Here is a 23,550-nt window from a genome sequence, read left to right on the forward strand (position 1 = left end):
TGCTGATCACAGCCTCTCATTAGCCCCTGACATTATTGACGATTGCTGGTAATTGGTGACCCCAACTCCCAATCTTCAGCCTTCCCTGCAATCACCCCTCAACACACCTCACCTCCACCACCCCCTCCCATTAACCCCTGACCTGTAGCCTGCCTGCAATTTGATTGTGAGGGACCATCCCCAAGGATCCCAGCTGTGGCCTTGTGTGGCTGCTTTTCCTTCTGGCAGCTGACCAGGCTTTCTATTTAACCACTTGCCAGGTGGGAAATTGAATTAAAAAGAGGTGAATGAGGGCTTGCCATTAAATTCAGCATTACCTCCATACCCCCAGCCTTGCCAGTCTGACCCAGCATTCAATATATTTTAGCTATCCCCTCAGTATTAATTCTGCATGAGTTGTTCTTGATTGGTCTTTAATGCGACCCTAACAAGCATAGAGCATTTTCTTTTGCTTTCAATGACTTCCATGAACCCATTTTAGAATGGGTGCAATACTCAGAGCAGTGGTACAAATGGATAAATAGTCCAATACAGCTAATCAGCATTGTACGCAATTTATACATAACAACTTGTCTAAAAATAACTGTTACAGCCAGTGAGGAAGGTTCGAAGACTTCCCTTTTTTTTCCTCTCCCTGTTTGACCACAACAGGTTTAATTCATTTTTAAAGTGGATATACTGGCCAATTCAGTAGGTGTTTGATTACTTACTTGCTATGATCATAACAAGAACCAATTGGACAGATTTTCTTGAGTTTAACAAAGAAAGAGGTTAACTTTATTGTACCTAAACCAAACTAATGAAAATAATAAACTACGCACCAACTTTCACACACGAAAATAGGTTACAGAGTGGGGAAAGATAGATTGGGTGAGTTAGAGTCCAGAGAAAAAAAGGGTATACAGTCTGTGGTACAATCAACAGCAGGGTTCAAAGCTTGTAAGCTGAAATAGACAGAAAGAGAGAGAGGGACCCCCCCACTTGGGTCTGCATGTGTCAAAGTCCAGAAGCTTCTCCTTGCTGCTGTAGAGAAATGCCAGCTTAAAACCACAGATCGGGAGGGGCTTGTCTCATGATACCCAATGATTCTAACATGGTAGCAGTGTCGCTAAACACTGCTTGCTAAAAAGAACAGATAGTTCCCTTAGACTTCCTGGGTCTTGGTTCTTGCTGGGATGAGCAGCCATTTCATTCCACCTCATAAGCCTTGCAATGTAGGATAAAGTGTTGCAAATTAGGTAGCCATCCGAAGCTGCTAGCAAAGTCATCTTTTTTTTTATCTGTTCTTTTTTTTAAATGTCTTCAAAAAAATATAAATTCAGATCTCCAGTCAGTGGATTAAAGAAAATTATCATTCAACAAAGCAAGTTGGCATGACAGTAACCCAAAGGGAAATATGGCCTTGTGTTAGTGGAAATGCGAACTACTTGAAGTGTTACTTTGAGAAGAGACCAATAATAAAAGCTTTGCCACATCAGATATAGTGGTATGCAATGATCGTAAAAATGTCATGCTGTATCCATAAGAGAACACAATATAATTTTGACTGATCATATCCTCAGGCTGTACAGTTGTATAGTAGGTGATGGATTAGTATAGTCCACAGATTGACAAAAGCATTTGATTTAACACTTAAATAGCCTTAATAGCTATATGAAGGATGATTCTGTATCTGATGTTTAAAGCATCAGCTACTTGCTTTGCACATTTGTCTCAGTTATACCTTTTCTTATGAAAATCGTTGGTGATGATGGTTCTGTTCAGCCTGTTGAGGATAAATCTGTTGTGGCAGCTTCTGCTGATTTGTACTGGCTTTAGGATCTTTCACCCAGCCACATAAATGAAGGTGAGACAGAGTACAACAATTTTATTCTTTGACTTCAGTTGATTCCTGTTAGCAGTCTATCAAGCTATAAATTGCACAAATGTAATGTGCATGAAATGTGCTACCACATCTTAAATTTTGTATTTGCATAATTTTGCAATGTTTTTACTGTTCTCTTCATATTATTTAACAGCTTATGACAAATTTTTGTAGTATGCAACAATATCATCACTAAGGCAGCGAGACGAAAATTAGCCAGGGGTCTCACTTTTGATTACTATTCCATGAACTCTGATTAAAAGTGCATTTGTATGGATGTTGGGTGTGCACAGGGCTGGGCTGAACTGTGATGCCCCATAAGTTGAATAGCATGCTGACATGAAGAATGGCCACTTGATTAGGTGGAGAAGTTGATTGATGTTAGTGGAACTCTGCTACATTGTGATTCAATGCCTTCAGGAGAACAGTACTGGGTAAAGTATATTGAATAAAAGATATTAAAAGGACGACTATGAAATTACACTGTACATACAAAAATAACATTATCTTTCCCTGTGTATGTGGCATCATTTTATTGAAGAATTAGGCATATGTGAACTCAAAATGATCAAACTGGAAAAACTTCAAGTATGAAGTTTGAAGAAGGGTCACTGACCTGAAATGTTAACTCTGTTTCTCTCTCCACAGATGCTGCAAGACCTGCTGAGTGTTTCCAGCATTTCTTGTTTTTATTTTAGGCATAGGACATAAGTTCCAAAATTGACTCTCATTGCTTCCGTTTTATGCCCATAAAATGGGCTCGACGAGATCCAATTTTTACCCCTCTGTGTCTGATCTTGTGCATAAGCAACTTATAATAGGTTGCAATACCAGTCTTGCACTTATATTGTAAGTGCAACATTGGAGTAGATTTTGACTTTTACAATAGTGTACATTAGTTATTTCCATTGACTTTCTATGGAAGTAACAATCAGGAAAGATGTAAAATGGGCTCCTGACTTATTACTTGCAGATGGCAGACAGGTTATGGGGAGTCAGGAGGTGAGTTACCCGCCACAGAATTCCTAGCCTCTGACCTGCTCTTGTAGCCAAAGTATTTATATGGGCTACTCCATCTCAGTTTCTGGTCAATGGTAACCTCCAGGATGTTGATAGTAGGGGTTTCAGAAATGGTAATGCCTTTGAATGTCAAGGGGAGATGGTTACATTATCTCTTGTTTGAGATAGTCATTGCCTGGCACTTGTCTGGAGTGAATGTTACTTGCCACTTTTCAGCCCAAGCCTGGATATTGTCCAGGTCTTGCTGCATTTCTACACGGACTTCTTCAGTATCTGAGGAGTCGCGAATGGTGCTGAACATTGTGCAATCATCAGCGAACATCCCACTTCTGACCTTATGATTGAAGGAAGGTCATTGAAAAAGCAGCTGAAGATCGTTGGGCCTAGGACACTACCCTGAGGAACTCCTGCAGTAATGTATTGGAGCTGAGATGATTGACCTCCAACAACCACAACCATCTTCCTTTGTGCTACATAAAACACTCCAACCAATGGAGAGTTCCCCCCTCCACCCCCCAATCCCATTGACTCCAGTTTTGCTCGGGCACCTTGATGCCATATTGGGTCAAATGCTGCCTGATGTCACGGGCAGTCACTCTCACCTCACCTCCTGAGTTCAGCTCTTTAGTCCATGTTTGGACCAAGGCTGCAATGAGGTCAGGAGCTGAGTGGCCCTGTTGCAACACAAACTGTGTTATTGATGTTTCATGTCAGAAGGGGGATGTAGCATTGTGGACTGGGGAGGGCATGGGACCCTGGAAATGTTACATTCCTATGCCTTGTGATGTTGGCAGAGGAACCCTCATTCTCCATGCTCACGCTGGCAATAGGGTCATATGGGTATAATAGCTCTTCATGCTGGAAGGTGAGTTTTGAGGCAATCAGGTGAAACACTGCTGAATGAGTATGGCCTTTGCAGCCATGCCAGCCTGCTGTTCACTCTGAGGTCTGGGACGACAGCCCTGCATCCTTCACTGCCTGGTTGCTGGCCACCTCTTGAGCGAGCCCTTCCTCCTCCTCTTCATCCTCCTCCCAGTCCTCCTCCGAGAGGGACTGGCATTTCACTTTCTCCTCTTCATCCATCTCCTCCTCTTTATCCATCTCCAGACCTCTTTGCATTGTCATGTTGTGCAGGGTGCTGCAGACGACCACAATATGAGACCTTCTGGCTGGCTTGTACTGGAGGGCACCACTTGACTGGTCAAGGCAATGGAAGTGCATCTTCAAGATGCCAATGGTCTGTTCAATGCAGGTCCATGTTAGGAGATAACTCTGGTTGTAGCACCTCTGGGCAGCAGAACCAGTACCAGTCTCCGAGAACATGATCTTCAAATCGCACGCGCACTTACTCCTGCTCCTACCAAGCCTTCAAAATCCAGCTCCTTGTGTTTCATTGGTTTAGAAAAGTATCAGGGATAAAAAAATCAATATATATATAAGAAAGGAAGATAATTAGCAAATAGCTTAGGTATAAGTATAAAAATAATCAAGCTGATTGACTGAATTTTGCATATAAAAATGAACAATTGCAAGCAGACTGATCAAAAACAGATTCCTCCAACTCACTGGGGATAATTTTGACTTTAACTGATATCGGATCAAGCGCCTGTAATTGCGGAAAGTTAAAGCTCATGGTGTAGGGGGTGACATATTGGCATGGATAGAAGATTGGCTAGCTAACAGGAAACAGAGACTAGACATAAATGGGTCATTTTCTGGTTTGCAAGATGTAACGAGTGATGTAACGCAGGGTTCAGTGCTGGGGCCACAACCTTTTACAAGTTATATAAATGACTTGGATGAAGGGACTGAAGCTATGGTTGTTAAATTTGCTGATGACACAAAGGCAGGTGGGAATGTTAGTTGTGAAGAGGACATAAGGAAGCTACATAGGGATATAGACAGGTGAAGTAAGTGGGCAAAGATCTGGCAAATGGAGTATAATGTGGCAAAATGTGAAATTGTCCATTTTGACAGGAAGAATAGAAAAGAAGCATATTATCTAAACGGTGAGAGATTGCAGAGCTCTGAGATGCAGAGGGATCTGGGTGTCCTAGTGCATGAATCACAAAAGGTGAGCACGCAGGTACAGCAAGTAATTCGGAAAGCTAATAGAATGTTATTGTTTATTGTGAGGGGAATTGAATACAAAAGCAGGGAGGTGATGCTTCAGCTAAACAGGGCATTGATGAAACCATATCTGGAGTACTGTGTACAGTACTGGTCTCCTGATTTAAGGAAGGATGTAAATGCATTGGAAGCAATTCAGAGAAGGTTTATTAGACTAATACCTGGAATGGGCAGGTTATCTTATGAGGAAAGGTTGGACAGGCTAGGCTTCTATCCGCTGGAGTTTAGAAGAGTAAGAGACAACTTTGATTGAAACAGGGTGGAAAGGATGTTTCCTCTTGTGGGCAGTAGGGGTCAGTGTTTAGGAATAAGGGGTTGCCCATTTAAGACAGAGATGAGGAGAAATTATTTCTCTCAGAGGGTCATGAATCTTTAGAACTCTGTTCCTCAGAAGACAGTGGAAGCAAGGTCTTTGAATATTTTTCAGGTAGAGGTAGACAGATTCTTGATAATCAAGGGAGTGAAAGGTTATTGGGGTAGGCAGCAATGTGGAGTCGAGGTTACAATCAGATCAGCTATGATCTTGTTGAATGGCAGAGCCGACTCGAGGGGCCAAGTGGCCTACTCCTGCTCTTAATTTGTATGTTCCTATATACATCTCCTCCGCTATTCATTTCCATTGACTTTGATGGGAATGGAAATCAGAATTGATATATAATAGGCAGATGACCTAACATCTCCTGCTTTACACTATCAGCCAAAATCAAAATAGCCCCACTATAAATAATGCCATAGGAAATATACTAGTGCATGAAAATACCAGTCTCACGTCTACTTTTATCTATCTCACTTGTATTGGAGAAAATCAGTCATTGAGTTGCCTACCCCAACTAATTATTAATAGTGCAATGACTTTGTGTCAGGATGGTGTTACGATTGAGGCGGGAGGAATGCACTGGTTTTTCTAGTTCCACTGCTCCACAGGTCACAACATATGTTTAAATGTTTACCCAGTTACCCATACAGTCAATCATAGACTCAATTTTAAGCCCAGCATAAAATATACTAACAATGTTTCTTTAATAAGCAACAAAATTTATGAAAATTCCCTTTTTACTTAGCCCCACACACACACAAACACACACATACATACACACACACACTGGCTACCTGAAAAATAAAGGGATTTTCTCTTTAGAGCTTGATTACAAAAATAGACAAAAAAGAATACTTTGGCCAAATACTTGCTATTTCTTGAAGAAAAAAGAAATGTGAAAAGATGTCAGTTGTCCCTTTATTCTGGAGTCCTAAATACACATAGACGGTCGTCACTGGGATCTTTCTAGAACAGTTCTTTTCAGGCGATGTTGAAGATCAGTTTTGCAGGCTTTCCAGGAGAAATGCAGCATCAGGGGTTTCTGGCAGGCCTTTCAGGAGGAAGGCAGAATCAATTTCTTTATTTATTACACTCGCTTCTAAAAGCTTCTCAAAGAGATGGAAAATCCGGTAGGCTTTTCAAAAATATGGAAAAGCCTGAGCAGGGATTTTGTCCTTGGCAGGTTGATTTTTAAACTCCTTTCAAAACACTGTCCACACCCCAAATGACTGTCCCCAAGTGAAACCAAAACAATATGTCAAGCCTCCTGACCCCGATCAATCTTGTCATTTCTCTATAAACATTTTCCCCAGGTCAAAAAGCCCTGGCTGGGTACTTTTCTGAAGATAAGTGACTTCCAGTAGAGGTTGTTTATAAACCAAGTCCAAAAGACCTTCCGATGACCTTTTTTTAAAAAAAACCACAAAGTCCAGCATCTAGGGAATCCTTTTCAGCTTTAAAACCCAAGTCCTCAAAAAACATAACAAAAAATTTAAACACTTTTGTAGCACTTCCATCCTTGGAGGAATGAAGCACCATTTTTAAATGCTTTTCATTACAAAAAGTGGAAAAAACTTAGAAGACGAGAAATATTAAAACACATTTACACATTCATTCTCATTCACTCTTTACCCGTAGCTAATCAAGTTTTGCTTTCTACCATCTTTGCACTCAGATAACTCAAGGCAAAGTTAAATCTTAGACAAAGCATTCACAGTCAATTTATTTTTTCCACAGTGTGGATAATCTTTAAGTGATAAGCTTGCAATAGTAATCTCCATCAGAATAGTCTGGCATTCTGATTTTTGAATTTTTCCACAAAGGCTAGGGGGTTATGATGAATATATACCGGCGTCTCTTTGTAGTCGTGGTGGACATAGACCTCAAAATGCTTAAGATCTAGTAATAAGCCCAGGGTTTCTCTTTCCATTGTTGAGTATCTGTTTTGGTGTTGACTTAGCTTTTTGGAAAAGTATCCCACTGGCCTTTCTATGCCTAATTCATCATCTTGTAACAGGACTGCACCGACCCCCAGGTCACTAGCATCAATTGCTACCTTGAAGGGCTTAGTGAAATTTGGAGCAGCCAACCGTGGCACAGTGGTTAGCACCGCATCCTCACAGTTCTAGGAACCTGGGTTTGATTCTGGGTACTGCCTGTGTGGCGTTTGCAAGTTCTCCCTGTGACGATGTGGGTTTTTGCTGGGTGCTCTGGTTTCCTCCCACAGCCAAAGACTTGCAGGTTGATAGGTAAATTGGCCATTGTAAATTGCCCCTAGTGTAGGTAGGTGGTAGGGAATATGGGATTACTGTAGGGTTAGTATAAATGGGTGGTTGTTGGTCGCCACAGACTCGGTCGGCCGAAGGGCCTGTTTCAGTGCTGTATCTCTAAATAAATAAATAATCAAAGTGGATTTCAGCCTCTCAAAAGATGTTTGGCACTCTCCTAACCACACTACCTTGGGTTTTCTTTTTTGTAGCAAATCTGTCAGTGGGGCAGCTATAGTACTAATATTTGTTACAAACCTGTGGTAGGAACCACACATCCCCAAGAACCTCATGATTTCTCACTTAGTCTTAGGGGTAGGGACCTCCACCAATGCTGATATTTTTGCTGTTCTTGGCAACATTTGTCTTTGCTCTACGATATGTCCAAGGTAGGTTACCCACACCTTTGCAAGTTCACTTTTGGCAAGGTTTATCACCAAATCAGTCGACTGTATGTTTCTAAGTAGAGCTTTGAGATGTTCCGAGTGGTCCTTCCAAGTTTCACTGTATACCAGCATCTCATCATTGTAAACCACACCGTTAGGAACACTAGCTACCACTTGGTTCACTGGTCTTTGAAAGCATAGTGTCCAATCTCCCTAACACTTCAGTATTAGCTAACCAGATAGTTGGAGGTTCAATTTGAGAATTGTCTCAGCCTTCTTCTGCTTCATCTTCACTATTCCTTTCATCCTTCACTGTCCTTACGACCTGACATACTTGTGCTCGCTCATCCTCCTCCTGGCGATTATATTGGTTCAACATATTGATTCTTTTTCTGGCGATCTGGGGTGTCATTCAAATAATTTACTGTACCAAATTCTTTTGAACACTTTACATGGTCCATTGAACTGTGCTTTCAGCAGTTCACCCTGTAAAGGCAGTAATACTAACACCTCATCCCCCGGTTAAAATGTTCGGGTCTTGGCATGCTTGTCTGCCCACTTCTTCATAATTGTTTGGAAAGCTTTAAGGTGTCCCTGAGCCATTTTGCAGGCTCTTGTGAGCCCTTCCCGGAACACGGATACATAATCTAACACAGAAGATTTGTACCTCTGTTGTAAAAACCTTTCTTTAATTAGTTTTAGAGGACCTCTTATCTCATGTCCATAAACTGATTCAAAAGGACTAAAACTGATAGACTTATTAGTTGGATCTCTACTGACAAACAAAAGAAATTCTAGCTATTTATCCCAATCATGGGGATATGCATGACAGTATGCCCTGATCATTGAGGATCTGATGGCACCGTTCTAAAGCTCGTTGTGTCTGTGGGTGATATGCTGAAGACTTTAACTGTGTTATACCCAAATTACCCATAATTTCCTGAAACATTTCAGACATAAAATTGGAACCTTGATCCGACTGAATCTCAGTCGGTAATCCATATTAGATTAGATTAGAGATACAGCACTGAAACAGGCCCTTCGGCCCACCGAGTCTGTGCCGAACATCAACCACCCATTTATACTAATCCTACTATACTATATCTAGTGAAGAACTGGGTTAACTTCTCTACCACTATCATAGCAGAAATTGTTCTCAAGGGAATGGCTTCTGGGAACCGAGTAGCCATATCCATAATAATGAGTATATGTTGGTGTCCCGCTTTTGTCTTCGGTAAAGGTCCTGCATAGTCTACCAACATCCTGCTAAATGGTTCCCCAAAAACAGGTATGGGAATTATTAGTGCCAGTTTTATGGCAGGTTGAGGTTTTTCCACAATCTGGCACATATGGCACATTTTACAAAACTGCACCACATCCTTGGAAAGATCTGGCCAGTAAAAATGTTGACCTATATGTGATTCGGTCTTCTGGGTCCCCATATGTCCCGCTATAGGAATTTCATGCGCTATCCTGAATATTTCCCGCGATACTTGGGTGGTACCACTATCTGATGAACAACCGTCCATTCTTCGTCTGCAGGTCTGTGAGGAGGCTTCCACTTCCTCATCAGAATCCCATTTTTAATATAATAGCCTTCTAGAACTCCCTTTGCCTCAGCTTCTGTTAGAGCCAATTGTGCCACTTTATTTAACTCTGGATGAACTTGCTGAGCCTTGATCAGAGAAGACTTATTGAACACTTCCTTTGGATTATCCAAATCCCCAAAACATGTTTCAGATATTCGACTATCTGTCTGTGGTGCCAATTTTACCTCTGACAATGGAACTTGTTTAGCCATTGCTTGGGTCACTGCACCTAAAGGAAAAATTCCTGGAACCTTTTCCTGCAATTGCTCTGTCTCTTTGACTTCACTTGGTCTTTCCGTGACAACTGGAGAAGCTACTCCCTTTCCTCTAGTCAAATCATTCCCCAGGAGTAGGTGAATTCCGCCTACAGGCAAACTATTGACAACGCCTACAGTTACCGTTCCAGATATTAGGTCACACTTTAGGTGCACACGATACAAAGGTACAGGTATATACTCCCCGCCAATGTTATTCACTAAAATGTTGGCATTCAGTGTGCTGTCTGGTTGAAAAATTATGCCTTTCCCCAGCAAAAGAATTTGTGTGGCTCCTGTATGGCTAAGTATAACTATTGGACTATTGGTTTACCTGCCTCCTCTGAGGGATAAGGAGTTACTTTTCCTTTTGACAAGAATTTCTTATAAATTTCAGGTATCTTGTTCACGCCCCTGCACTCACAGCGGTTTTTGTACTTGGCCTTACAGCTGCAGTTAGAGTTACAGCCTGATCTGTCATACTCCCGCTGTTTACATTGGCTTGTGTACCCAATAAGTCCTATGGGTTTACCCCGCAACTTCCAGCATTCTGCACGAAGGTGTCCCACCTTGTGTCAATGGTAACACTTCGGCTTGTGGACCTTACTTCCACCATCAGCATCTTCCTTTCTGGCCTGAGGAGGAGATCCCGGGGTGTTCCCAGCTGTCCTTTCTTGTCCCCAGCTACTTGCCTTCCTTTCACCCTCCCACATTCTATCCTTCTCGGGTTTGCGGGCATGATGGACAAAGGGTTTGGGTTTATAAACAAGCTCATAATCATCGACCTCCACTGCCTGTCTGGCTGTTGAAACCTTCTGGTTCTCTACATGGGTTCTTACTAATGGAGGGAGTGAATTTTAAAATTGTTCCAGGAAAATTAGTTCCCATGGCCTCTACCTTTAGTGCCCAAATCCAATGATTAAAATTAATTTGCTTTACCCTCTCAAATTCTAAATAGGTCTGCCCAGACTGTCTCTGGAGATTCTGAAATTTCTGCCTTTATGCTTCAGGGACCGACTCATAAGCAGCGAGAATAACCTTTTTTGCCATCTGATAACCTGAAGAAGCCTCCTCAAAAAGAATGGCACAAACCTCATGAGCTCTGCCCATCAACCTGCTTTGCATGAGAAGTGTCCAGCTTTCCTTCGGCCACTTCACCTGTTTGGCAATCTTTTCAAAAGAAATGAAAACTGCCTCTATGTCCCTTTCCTCAAACTTCGGGAGGGCTTGTACAAACTTAAACAGCTCTCCACTGGGTCCTGGGTTGGAGTCAGCTCTTTCCTCACCAGAACTTCCTTTCTGGGCGGCACAGTGGCGCAGTGGTTAGCACCGCAGCCTCACAGCTCCAGCGACCCGGGTTCAATTCTGGGTACTGCCTGTGTGGAGTTTGCAAGTTCTCCCTGTGTCTGCGTGGGTTTCCTCCCACACGCCAAAGATTTGCAGGTTGTTAGGTAAATTGGCCATTATAAATTGCCCCTAGTATAGGTAGGTGGTAGGGAAATATAGGGACAGGTGGGGATGTGGTAGGAATATGGAATGAACATAGGATTAGTATAAATGGGTGGTTGATGGTTGGCACAGACTCGGTGGGCCGAACGGCCTGTTTCAGTGCTGTATCTCTAAAAAAAAACTTTCCTTGGAGCCAAGGCCACTCTTTTGACTTAGTTCCAAATTTTTTACTTCAAATTCCCTTTCTTCTCTTTCTCTTTGAAATGTTGGGCTGGATTTTACCTTAGGCGGACGGGAATTCACCACTGATGTAAAAGTCCATGGGATTTAATTGTTCTGAGGTGGTACTTCCACCCGCTTGAGGGAGGAGGTCCCGCCTCAGTGAGCTGCCGGCCAATCAGCGGGCCAGCAGCTCTAAGTCCTAGCAACGCCACCGGGAGTGTGGCCATTACTGGGACTGCAGCCCAGCCGACCAGATGGATCCAGGAGTGACGGTAAGTTGGGCATGCCTCACCAGGCAGATCGGTCCTTCCCTGGTGAGGCTGGAGTGGTCATTTGGAAGGTGGGGGGCGGGCGTCTTAGGTCCCGGGGTGGGTTGGGAGGCGGGTGCGGCCCTCAGTTGGGCACCCTGTGCCATCTGCCATGGTTCCCCCCTCCCCCCCAGGTGCATAAAGGCCTGCAGCTATCTTTGGGCAGCCTTTCACGTCCCCAGCACACACGCTTGCCACGGGTAAAATACCAATGGAGTCGGGTGCGAGCCCTTAAGTCAGGAAGGTTGTTGCAAATAACGAAGATAGTTTTAAAACCCAAGTTCTCAAGAAAATGTAATAAAAAATGGAAGCACTTTCATAACAATGGGAAGATGGGAAAATCCTCCATTCTATATGTAACTATGGATACTGAAGCTGCACTAGGTTTATATGAGGTTTTGCTTGTAGGAAATATAATTCAATTGGACAATCAGTAGAATATCTATGTAGGAATGTTAAATCTCCAAGTAGGAAGTTGGGACTTCAAATATCGTCAACTGATGTTCAAATTTCTCATGATTCATTGATTAAATTAGATCAGGTCTTGACTGGATCCTTCTATATATTTGCCCAAAGTCAAGGGAATGGTCCTTCTCTGATCAGAATAAAAACTAGCATCACTGGTCCTGCTTTACGAACATTTCTCATGGTACATTGGAGACATTCATCACTCATTTTGTCATTTTATTTAGTATATGAAGGAAAGATGATAAAGCAATAGTGGAGGATCTTCTTTATATCCTGGTCAGTATAATTGTTCAGTGCATTAATAATAGTGCATTAACGGGATAAGGAATTCCTCTGCTTGCTAAGTGCAGCAATATGGCAAAGTGTTTTGCATGAAATCGCAAATGCCTTCTTGTATAGAAACTTTTATGATTTCACAAGAAATAGCAAACAGAAGAAATATTCAAAAATACATTTAAAATATTGCTTAAATATAGTGACCAGAAGAATCCTTAACCCACAGCAATTAGCATTTCCTCTTGTGTTTTATAAACAGTACAATTGTAACTGATTTCAAGCAATTTTAGGATTTCAGTACATCCTTTTGGATTATCTGTAGGCATATTTGATCTTAAAAGTTTCCATGGGAACGTGATTACATTTAGCTGCTTTAACATTTTCTTACACAGCACCTCATCAGCATTCAATCTTGAGAAAGTATATGCTACTGATATAAAATTCAGTATGAAGACGTCATTCAATTTTTTGTTTAAAACCTGGACCTGATTTATGTTCCAATTTGTTTCAGTGTTTGCAATGATAACCTTACATTTTGTATCTGAAGTACACTTTTAACATCCATAAAGTTCAAAACCCATACAAGTTATTTGGCTGCAGTATATATAAAGGTTGATGTTAGCACTTGTTTCACTGTTTCAGGACCAAGTCTGCATTTGACAAACTGCAGCACATCATGTGTAGCAGTACTGGCAGAGACTGAACACTACATGCAAATCTTTCAGCAATTCTATTATTTGAGTTCTTCCGGTCAGTGCATTTTTGATGAATTGAAGTAATCGCATTAAACAGTTCCTTAGGCATTTATTCTGCTGTACCTAGCCACAACCCCATTGTCATGTTAGTTTAGGAGATTTTAACATTAGATCCGATTTATTAAATGGTTAATTCTTTGAAGATACAAAGTGTTTCTCAGATGAGCTTGGTGAAAATACGTATCCAGTATATGCATGACTTGGCACAAAATAAATTCCTAAATTATCAACATTTTGATTCTCAAAGAGGACTAGTTGAAAGGTATGAAAGCTCACAGTAGTGATATCAATTTAGGGCAAGTTGTTTCAGGGTGCAGTACTATATCTAAGCATATCTATTTTTAATTTCAGAAGTAGAATTGATTAATTTTAAAAGTTATTATATTATGTATTTTTCCACTTATTTTGTGCCATTACCCTTTTCTTGTGAATTTGCTGAGCTACGGGACTGTGGATACCATTCACATCTTTATTGGAAGCTACTGACACTGAGCTAATCAGGTATGTTAGATGGAGATTTATTTATTATATAATTAGAAATTTGCGTGCATGCTGATGGCAGCAGCAATATCCGCTTAATGCAAAGAAATCTCACTGCACTACACAGAGGCCAAATTAAAATATATAGATGCCAAGCCAAATAAGGAGATATTATGAGGGATGATAGAAAGGTTGGTTGAAGGGTTGTGTTTTATGCAGCTAGATGGAGAGACTGTGGGTTTTAAGGAGGGATGACAGAGCATGGGCCCTAGGCTCAGGAAATTTGAAAATTCTGAAAGACTGGCAGAAGGTCCCACTGCTATTTCCTGGTGCAGCTCACTATGCAATCCCTTTACGATACCAATCTATGAGTCCTGTAGTAGTTGTTCATGTCGCCCTAACTCTCCTGTTGCTACTTGATTTGCTGAGATCTCCACTTGCTCCATCTCATCTGGTATTGGGTCCTGACTTCCACTGTCAAGTTCCCTTAAGAGAATGAATCTGGGTTGGTTCCTGTGAAGTCCAGAGTCTTCAATAGATGCGTATATGATGGGATTGCTTCTTGAACCCCGCATGTTCCAGATTCCTTATCTTGGGAGTGCCTCGTGAGGATAAAGAGAACATGGGCTAGCATTGTGCATCAAATCAATGACTTTGTATACTGTAGCAAAGCCTCTGAGGGAAGATGTGGCTGATTGTTAGGCGTTACCAAAAGGATAAAGTTGAAGCAAATGCTTACCTTGTGAGGCTGACAAAAAGCCACCAAGCTCTTCTTCACCAACTCTTTCCACAGTTTCCAACAACATTTGGAGGCCTTGCTTCTCATAACAGTCAAGGCACCTACGGTTGATTGGCCTGCCACTGATGCAAACCTTCTGTGGATGGGTATGCACAGCCTTTTTTTCTCTGAAAGGTAAACAAAGGGACACTTTGAATATTAAGACATAACATTAAGGTCACAGCAATGAACAGTCTACATTTCACCTGAAGTGAAAAGATGAGCAGAGAGCATACAAATAGTTTAATGAGCCATATAGTGAATTGGTGAGAAAATAAGTCAGAGTGTAAGGAAGCCTCTCTTACTAGAAATCATCAAGTTGGAAGCGCAGGTTTACACAATAATCAGTTTAATGTGTGAGAGGTGGAGTCAATGCTTTGTAGGTTGAATTGAAAATGTAACAGTGTGCTGTGGAAATTCACAGGATCTGGAAGAACACTGGTTTTGCACTCCGCTCAGCATTGCCCTCTATTGATATCAAAGGAGAGTAAAATAGTGCAGGGTACAAAACCAACATTACACCGTCCTGTTAGTTTCTTGACAGGCAGGTTAGGTTAACATTTCCTCCAGTTTCTGTTTGGAGGATTTTTCCCTGCTCTGAAAAGTGTCACTTTCCTTAGCAATATCCTTTCCATTAAAACATTCATGCTCTCTTTGCTAAAAGCACAATTCTGGACAAGCCTACAAAGCATGCTCACTATGACATCAACATTCAAAAAGAATGCCTCTATTTATGAGTGCCACAGCATATTAAGTACTATTACAATCCCAGTTCACTGCCCACCTACCACATGACTCAGGGCTTCTTGGGAAAAGAAGTGCCACGCAGGCATCTTATTTAAATTATATCAATTAGCCAACTCTGAGATATCCGGTCGGACTTAGTTGCCAAGCAAGTACCTTGGCCTAACTAGGGAAACAGCCCTTTAAAACAGTCGAGTCTTGTGAGCAGTGGAAGCTTGACCGCTGGGATAGTAGTGTCTTTCCACTTGTCACATAAGACACACTAGCAGTATGTATTAGACAGCTTTACCAGCGCTCATTTTTATAAACAATACTTGATTTTGTAATTGTCTGCTAATTTAAGGCTCATGGGATATAAAAGAGCGGGATAAATGTATTACTTTTTTCACAGCAATTATATTCATTAAAACATTGCCAAATTAACACCTTGTCAATTAAATTGCAAGGACAAGAGGAGGTAGCAATGTGGTAGGAGTACTTTGTTACAAGTTTAGGATCCGACTTTAGATATTTTGTTCAGTAGAGTGGTTCCAGTTATTTCTGTAAGTGATGCAACTGGTTTATATTTAGAGATGTGCCCTTACGACTGTTACAATCACGTGAGGTACAGTGATTGAAAATACAAGAACTCAAACTGAAGAGTTATAAAGAAGGATTTTTCTTTTAAAAAGTGGACAATGTGCTGCAAGATGGCCACCGAAGGTCAAACCTGTATATTTAAACTGTCATACTATCTGGTATGAACAAAATAATACATTCAAAGCTAAGAGGTGTCAATTTCACCAATCCTGAACCCATCAAGAGATAGTTTTGAATTGAATGGGCTCTTCTGAAAGAAAGAAGATGTGAAGTAGTAACATCCTGGGCCATTTTAAGTCACCACAGGGAGGAAGATCTATGTCTACCAACAGAGGCAAGACATGAGACCATTTTGACCTTAAAGGTAGCTCTCTGGAGAGAGGGAGATGACCCAGACAAAACATCACCAAATCCTGTCCAGCTGAGAGCTGGGAGAAAATCCAGCAAGCCAAAATGAAGATGTCCTGCTGTGAGTATGACACTAAAACTTGTGCAGCAGAGAACTGAAAGTGATTCCCTGTCTTCAGACTGAAATTTCAAGCAACAGAGAAATCTACAAACAACCCAGGCCTGCAACTTTAAAGAGAAATTGACCTCTGAGAAAATTCAACAGGTTTACCGTGAGCCCCGAAAACCTACCTCACTTCAAATCACTTACCCCTTTTTCTCTCTACGTGTCTCTTTTGTGTGCGAGTGAATGCGTGTGTGGGTGTAGCTGCAAGCGTTTCAGGAGTGAATATCGCTCAATAAATAACTAATCTTCTGTTTAAAACCTACAAGAAAACCTGTCACTGTCTGTTTATTTGATAAATAAAACAAAAGGGGTAAATTCCCTAGTAACAAAAACATTTGCTGCAGTCAGTTGGGAGTTGAACAGTGGGGACCACCCACACCCCTCACCACATTGCTGTAGCACTATCCAATATCTAGCTGTACAAAAGTACAACACCGGGGTCTATCAGTAGTATCCCATTGTGTCCTGAACTGGACATTTGTGATTTTTTCATAAGCACTTATTCAATTATTTTGATGCCAGACTGAGTAAACACCTAGCAAGATCAGATTATGAATCATTGAGCTGCTTTATTTAATGGCGATTGCACCCACAGAACAACAATTATGCTTGGAGTCACGTAGTTCAAACATTACAACTTGTATTTGTGTAATAATACAAAATAATGAGCTCACTGTGCTTCCGCTCATCAGTGACTCAAACAAAATAATTACTAACTAACCTCCTGCATTCTTTTTGTTTAATTCATTCTTGAGTGTCGCTGGCAAGGCCAGCATTTATTGCTCATCCCTAATTGCCCTTGCGAAGGTGGTGGTGAGCCACCTTCTTGAACTGCTGCAGTACATGTGGCGTACGTACAGACACAATGATTTTTCCTGTAGTGATTTGATACAAAAGAGTGGCTTGCTAAACCATTTCAGAGGGCACTTAAGAGTCAACCACACTGCTGGAGGTCTAGAGTCACATTTAGCCTAGACCAGGTAAGGATGGCAGATCCCCTTCTCTGAAGAATATAGGTGAACCAAATGGATTTTTAAAATACAATAGTTTCATAATAATTACTGAGACTAGCATTTCATTCCATATTTATTAATTAATTGAATTAAAATTCCCCCAGCTATTATTTGAACCCATGTTTCTGCAGTATTATTCCAGGTCTCTAGATTACTAGCCCACTAACATTACCACTATGCTACCATCGCTTGGCCCAAGCTTGTACTTGCAACTTTCTGTTTAAAACTTGACTAACTTAGCAGGAATCGCTGGATCTGACTGTCCTGGCAAAATTCTGTTTCATAAATCCGACTGACCCTCTGGGTGGAATTTTACTGGGCAGTTGGAGGTGGGATTGGTGTTAGGTGGGCTGGGAAAATAGCAGAAATAGAAGTCGGGCCAGTAACCTGATGTTTTTCCGCCTCCCTCCAGGTTTCTCGAAGCAAGATGGCAGGGTGGTCGGAAATAACTGAGTGAAATGCGCAGCCAATTAAGGCAATGAAAGAGCCAATAAAGAGCCATTTTACAGGTACAATGGCACCTTCCCAAAGCTGCACAGGTTGCATGCTGTGTCGGCAACCCAGCAAGGTAAAGAAGGCGAGTGCATAGCAGAAAGGCATTGGCACATCAACCCGCCATCATTGTAACACTATAAAGGGGAAACCAGCAGTAAATGGGCCAGCCATTGGATGAGGTTAGCACTAATGGTAGCATCTCCCGGAAGCAATTTCTTTAAAATGTTGGCAGTAAAATGGACTTGGTGTTGTTATTCTGAGGGCAGTTGGAGAGATGAGTGTATTATCAACTTTTAAAGCTGTGTCCTTATACAGGGCCATTGGTTCCATATACTTGGAGATGGGGTGGTCCACTGAGGAGGAGCTGCAGCTCAGCAGCTCAGCATCCGCACCAGCAGGGGGCACCACAGGACCAATAGCTGCAGCAGCCAACACAAGGAATGGTATCTGGGAGCAGCAGAGGAAATGGCTGAAGGGCTACACCCAGAAGAAGGCACTACCCTGTGCACAGGATCTACAGGCTAAAGGTCAACTTCCTCGACCTGTCAGAGCTGCAATGCCTCCGAAGGCTGCAACTATCGTGTCAGGTGTTTGCTGACTTGTGTGCCCTGAATGAGGACGGATTAATGCCAGTAGGAGCAGGAGGCCACCCATTGCCCATGGCAGTAATGTTGACTGATGCTTTGAACTTCTAGGCATCTGGCTTATTTCAGGGTTCAGCTGCACATCTGTTATGTTTCACAATAAGCAGGCCACAAATGTATTAGCCAGGCCATGGATGCCTAGTATCAGAGAGCATCTTAGTACATTAAATTTGAAACAAATGCAGTCAGTCAGGCCCAGAGGGCTATTGGCTTTGCCTCGATTGCCAGCTTTCCTCAGGTCCAGGGCATCATGGCTGCACCCATGTGGTGATCAATGTTCCTACAGACTGGCCTGCCGTATTTATTAATTGTAAGGGGTTCTACTTTTTCAATGTGCAGCTGGTATGCAACTACCACAAGATGATCCTTCAGGTGTGTGCAAAGTTTCCAGGGAGCTGTCATCATGCTTTTATCCTCCGGTAGTCTCAGGTGCTTCAGTTCTTCACACCTCCGCACAGCCTCATTGGATGTCTCCAGGGTGACAAGGGTTACCTGATGAAGACCTGGCCACCAGTGCGTCACCACACCATGAAGGCACTCGAGAGAGTCAATTGATGTCTTCTATCTACCAGGGCCTAAATAGGACAAGTCATTGGCTTGCTCAAAATGGGTTTCAGGTACCTTGACTGCTCTGGGGCATCCTTCAATACAGGCTGGCAAGGGTTTCATACATAGTGGTGGCGTGCTGTACGTTATCCAACCTTCTCTTCAAAGAGGCAGGGAGCTGCTTCCTAAGGATGTTGGGGACAGATAGGCTTCCTCAGTGGAGGAGGACAGGGAGGAGGTTGTGCCAGTGAATCATGAACATTCATGGCTGATCTGCCCCAGACCTCAACTCCTCTTTCGTGCTAGCTCCTCATAGCCCTCAACTCCCTGATATTTCAAAAATCTATCTACCTCCTCTTTAAATACTTTCAGTGACCTAGCCTCCACAACTCTCTGGGGTAGAGAATTCCAGACATTCACTACCCTCTGAGAGAAGAAATTCCTTTGCATCTCAGTTTTAACTGAGTGTCCCCTTATTCTGTAACTATGTCCCCTAGTTCGAGATTTCCTCACTCGTGGAAACATCTTCTCAACATCTACCCTGTCAAGCCCCCTCAGAATCTTGTACATTTCAATAAGATCACCCCTCATTCTTCGTAACTCTAATGAATAAAGGCCTAACCTGTTTAGCCGTTCTTGATAAGTCAACTCCTTCATCCCAGGAATCAGCCTAGTGAATCTCTTTTGAACTGCCTCCAATGCCAATATATCCTTTCTTAAATATGGGGACCAAAACTGTACACAGTACTCCAGGTGCGGCCTCAGCAACACCCTGTACAGTTGTAACAAGATTTCCCTATTTTTAATATCCAACCCCCTAGCAATAAAGGCCAAAATTCCATTTGCCATCTTAATTACTTGCTGCACCTGCATGCTAACTTTTTGTGTGTTCATGTACAAGAACACCCAGATCCCTCTCTGCTACACTTTTTTGGAGTCTCTCTCCATTTAAATAAGAAGGTACAGAAGGGATTTAACAGAATGATTCCATGAATGAGGAATTACTGTGCATGGATAGACTGGAGAAGCTTGAGTTGTTCTCTTTAGAGCAGAGAAGGCTCAGAGTGTCATGTGTTCTTTGTATGATTTTAAGCAACACAATGAGGTACATGGATTCCAGTGCCTTGAAAATCTCTAACAAATTTATTAACAGCTAAACTAGAAGATACAATACAGAGCAAACTATGTACAGAACCTTTGTCTCGGGTGTTACAGTTGCAGAGTGAGTATGGCTTCTAGTCACATGACTACATCCTGGTACTTAGCTCATTAGCATACTGGTTTATTAAAGGGACAACACTCTTGAAGCAATCAGACAATAAAGAGGGCATTTGATAGAGGTGTTTAAAATCATGAAGGATTTAGATTGAGTAAAGAAAGTGATACTGGGCTGAATTTTCATTACAGAGGTGGGAAACAGGAGCTTGGATTGGTTTTGGGTCAGAAACCCACCTCCGGTGGGAAACTGATGCAGATTCAGATTTTCAAATGGGTAAGCCCTTAATTGATACAGAGATGGGAGTGGGGCCGGGATTGGAGACGGGTCAGATGAAGTGTGGGGCTCATGTAGACACACCACAGCAGCCATCACTGAAACTGGTTGTTCTGAGGGAGAGATCCTCATTTGGCACCAAAACCTTCCACTACACCAGAGGGAAGTGAGATGTCACAGGGGAGCTGGAAGCCTGGCAATAGAGGCAGGGCAGACACTCGCTTCATCGATGCTGACCTGGATATAATGCTGGAGGCCGTGAGGAAGAGGAGAAAGGTCCTCTTCCCGGAGGGTGGCAGGAGAAGGCCATCACATCATGCGGGGTGGGGGTGTGGCACCTCTCTGTTCAGTGTTATCCCCCTCCGCCCTCCTCTTCATCCTCCTTTTTTACCTTTTGCTCATCTCGTGATGATCTGTCTCCTTCCAGGACCTCACTGTCCTGAAGGCCCACACCTCTCTGGAGGGTCATGTTATGGAGAGCGCAGCAGACACTACAATGACTGATACCCTTGCAGGAAGGCATTGGATGTTGCCACCAACCGATCCAGGCACTGGAATTGCATCTTCAGAAGCCCAATGGCCTATTCAATGGTTGGCCTGGTGAATAGGTGGAATTGGTTTTATCGCCGCTGTGCCTCTGTCTGGGGTCAGTAGCCACCTCTTTGAGGGATTTCCGTGTCCTCTTGAATCCATTCATGCACTTTGGGGATGGAGTGAAGATCTGAGGTAGTCTGGATTGGTGGAGGATGAAGAAGTCATGGCAGCTGCCAGAAAAGCGAGCGCACACATGGAGAGAGCTCTTGTTGTGGTAACAGATCAGTTGGACGTTGTAGAAGTGGAAGCCTTTCCTGTTGCTGGATCTCACTCACCGGTCACTGGGTGCCTTGATGGCGACATGGACGCAATTGATAACGCCCTGCACTGGGGGAATCCAGCGATGGAGGTGAAATTCAATGCCCTCTATGCCTGTGCAGGCCCATCTGTGTCAAACACCCCTGCCATCCTGAATATCTTGTGAATTGGTATGATGAGCGCAGGTCACTGTGGATCAGAGTATACAAGTCAGAGATCATCTGGTGGATAGGTACCAGCATTTATGGTCCATCCCTAATCACCCTTGAGAAGGTGGTGGTGAGCTGCCTTCTTGAACCGCTGCAGTCCTTGGGGTGTAGGTACACCAACAGTGCTGTTAGGAAGGGAGTTCCAGGATTTTGACCCAGCAACAGTGAAGGAACGGTGATATAGTTCCAAGTCTGGATGTTGTGTGGCTTGGAGGGGAACTTGCAGGTAGTGGTGTTCCCATTGCATCTGCATCCCTTGTCCTTCTAGGTGGTAGATGCTGTGAGTTTGGAAGGTACTGTCGAAGGAGTGTTGGTGAGTTGCTGCAGTGTATCTTGGTACACACTGCTGCCACTGTGCATCAGTGGGGAGGGAGAGAATGTTTAAGGTGATGAATGGGGTGCCAATCCAGTGGGCTGCTTTGTCCTGGATAGGAGGAGTTGTGAATGGTGCTAAACATTGTGCAATCATAGCGAACATCTCCACTTCTGACTTTATGATGGAGGAAAGGTCATTGAAGAAGCAGTTGAAGCTGGCTGGACCTAGGATACTACCCTGAGGAACTCCTGCAGTGACAACCTGGGACTGAGATGATTGACCTCCAAAAAACACAACCATCTTCCTTTGTGCTAGGTATGACTCCAACCAATGGAGAGTTTTCCCTCTGATTCTCATTGACTCCAGTTTTGCTAGGGCTCCTTGATGCCATACTTGGTCAAATACTGCCTTGATATCAAGGGCAGTCACTCTCACTTCACCTCTGGAATTCAGTTATTTTGTCCATATTTGAACCAAGGCTGCAGTGAGGTCAGGAGCTGAGTGGCCCTGGCGGAACCCAAACTGAGCGTCAGTGAGCAGGTTATTGCTGAGCAAATGCCGCTTGATAGCACTGTTGCAACCCTTCCATCACTTTAAGGGCAGCGCAGTGGTTAGCACCGCAGCCTCACGGCTCTAACGACCTGGGTTCAGTTCTGGCTACTGCCTGTGTGGAGTTTGCAAGTTCTCCCTGTGACTATGTGGGTTTCTTCCAGGTGCTCTGCTTTCCTCCCATGACCAAAGACTTGTAGGTTAATAGGTAAATTGGCCATTATAAATTGCCCCTAGTGTAGGTAGGTGATAGGAGAATTCCGGGGATGTGGTAGGGAATATGGGATTAATGTCGGATTAGTATAAAAGGGTGGTTGATGGTTGGCACAGACTCGGTGGGCCAAAGGTCCTGTTTCAGTGCTGTATCTCTCTAAACTTCTAAACTTTGCTGATGATCAAGAGTAGACTGATAGAGTGGTAATTGGCTGGGTCAGATTTGTCATGCTTTTTGTATACAGGGCATACTTGGGCAATTGTCCACATTGAGTGGTAGATCCTAGTGTTGTAGCTGTACTGGAACAGCTTGGCTAGGGGCGCAATTAGTTCTGGAGCATAAGTCTTCAGTACTATGGCCGGAATATTATCAGGCCCCATAGCCTTTGCAGTATCCAGTGCCTTCAGCCGTTTCCTGATATCATGTTCCTCTTCGGATTCCTGCCACTCACCACTGAGAAAAACAAGTCTTACATTTTTAGCAATGGCTATTCTGTGGCAAATTTGGAGCAGCTGAGCTTTATTTTGGACCTTTACATCATTTTAATCAGACCTTCCCATGGCCCTCATGTCTTCTGACAGTGTTCACGACTTGGGGACCGTGCCATTTTTCAGACACGGCATTCTCTCCATTCCCTTCCTTGAAAAACTGCTGCTTACTAGCCTGTTAATCAGCTTCTCAATGAGCTCAATTGCAATTAATTGGAAGTGTGTTGGGTTGCTGTTCCCTCCCTCCCTGGCGTCCCTTTAAAAATGGCTTTCCGGTCAGTTAGGAAAGATTTCACTGAGTAGTTACTGTATCTCAATTGATAGACATCTTGC

This window comes from Heterodontus francisci, chromosome 6 (genome assembly GCF_036365525.1).
Source record: "Heterodontus francisci isolate sHetFra1 chromosome 6, sHetFra1.hap1, whole genome shotgun sequence".
NCBI lineage: Eukaryota > Metazoa > Chordata > Chondrichthyes > Heterodontiformes > Heterodontidae > Heterodontus > Heterodontus francisci.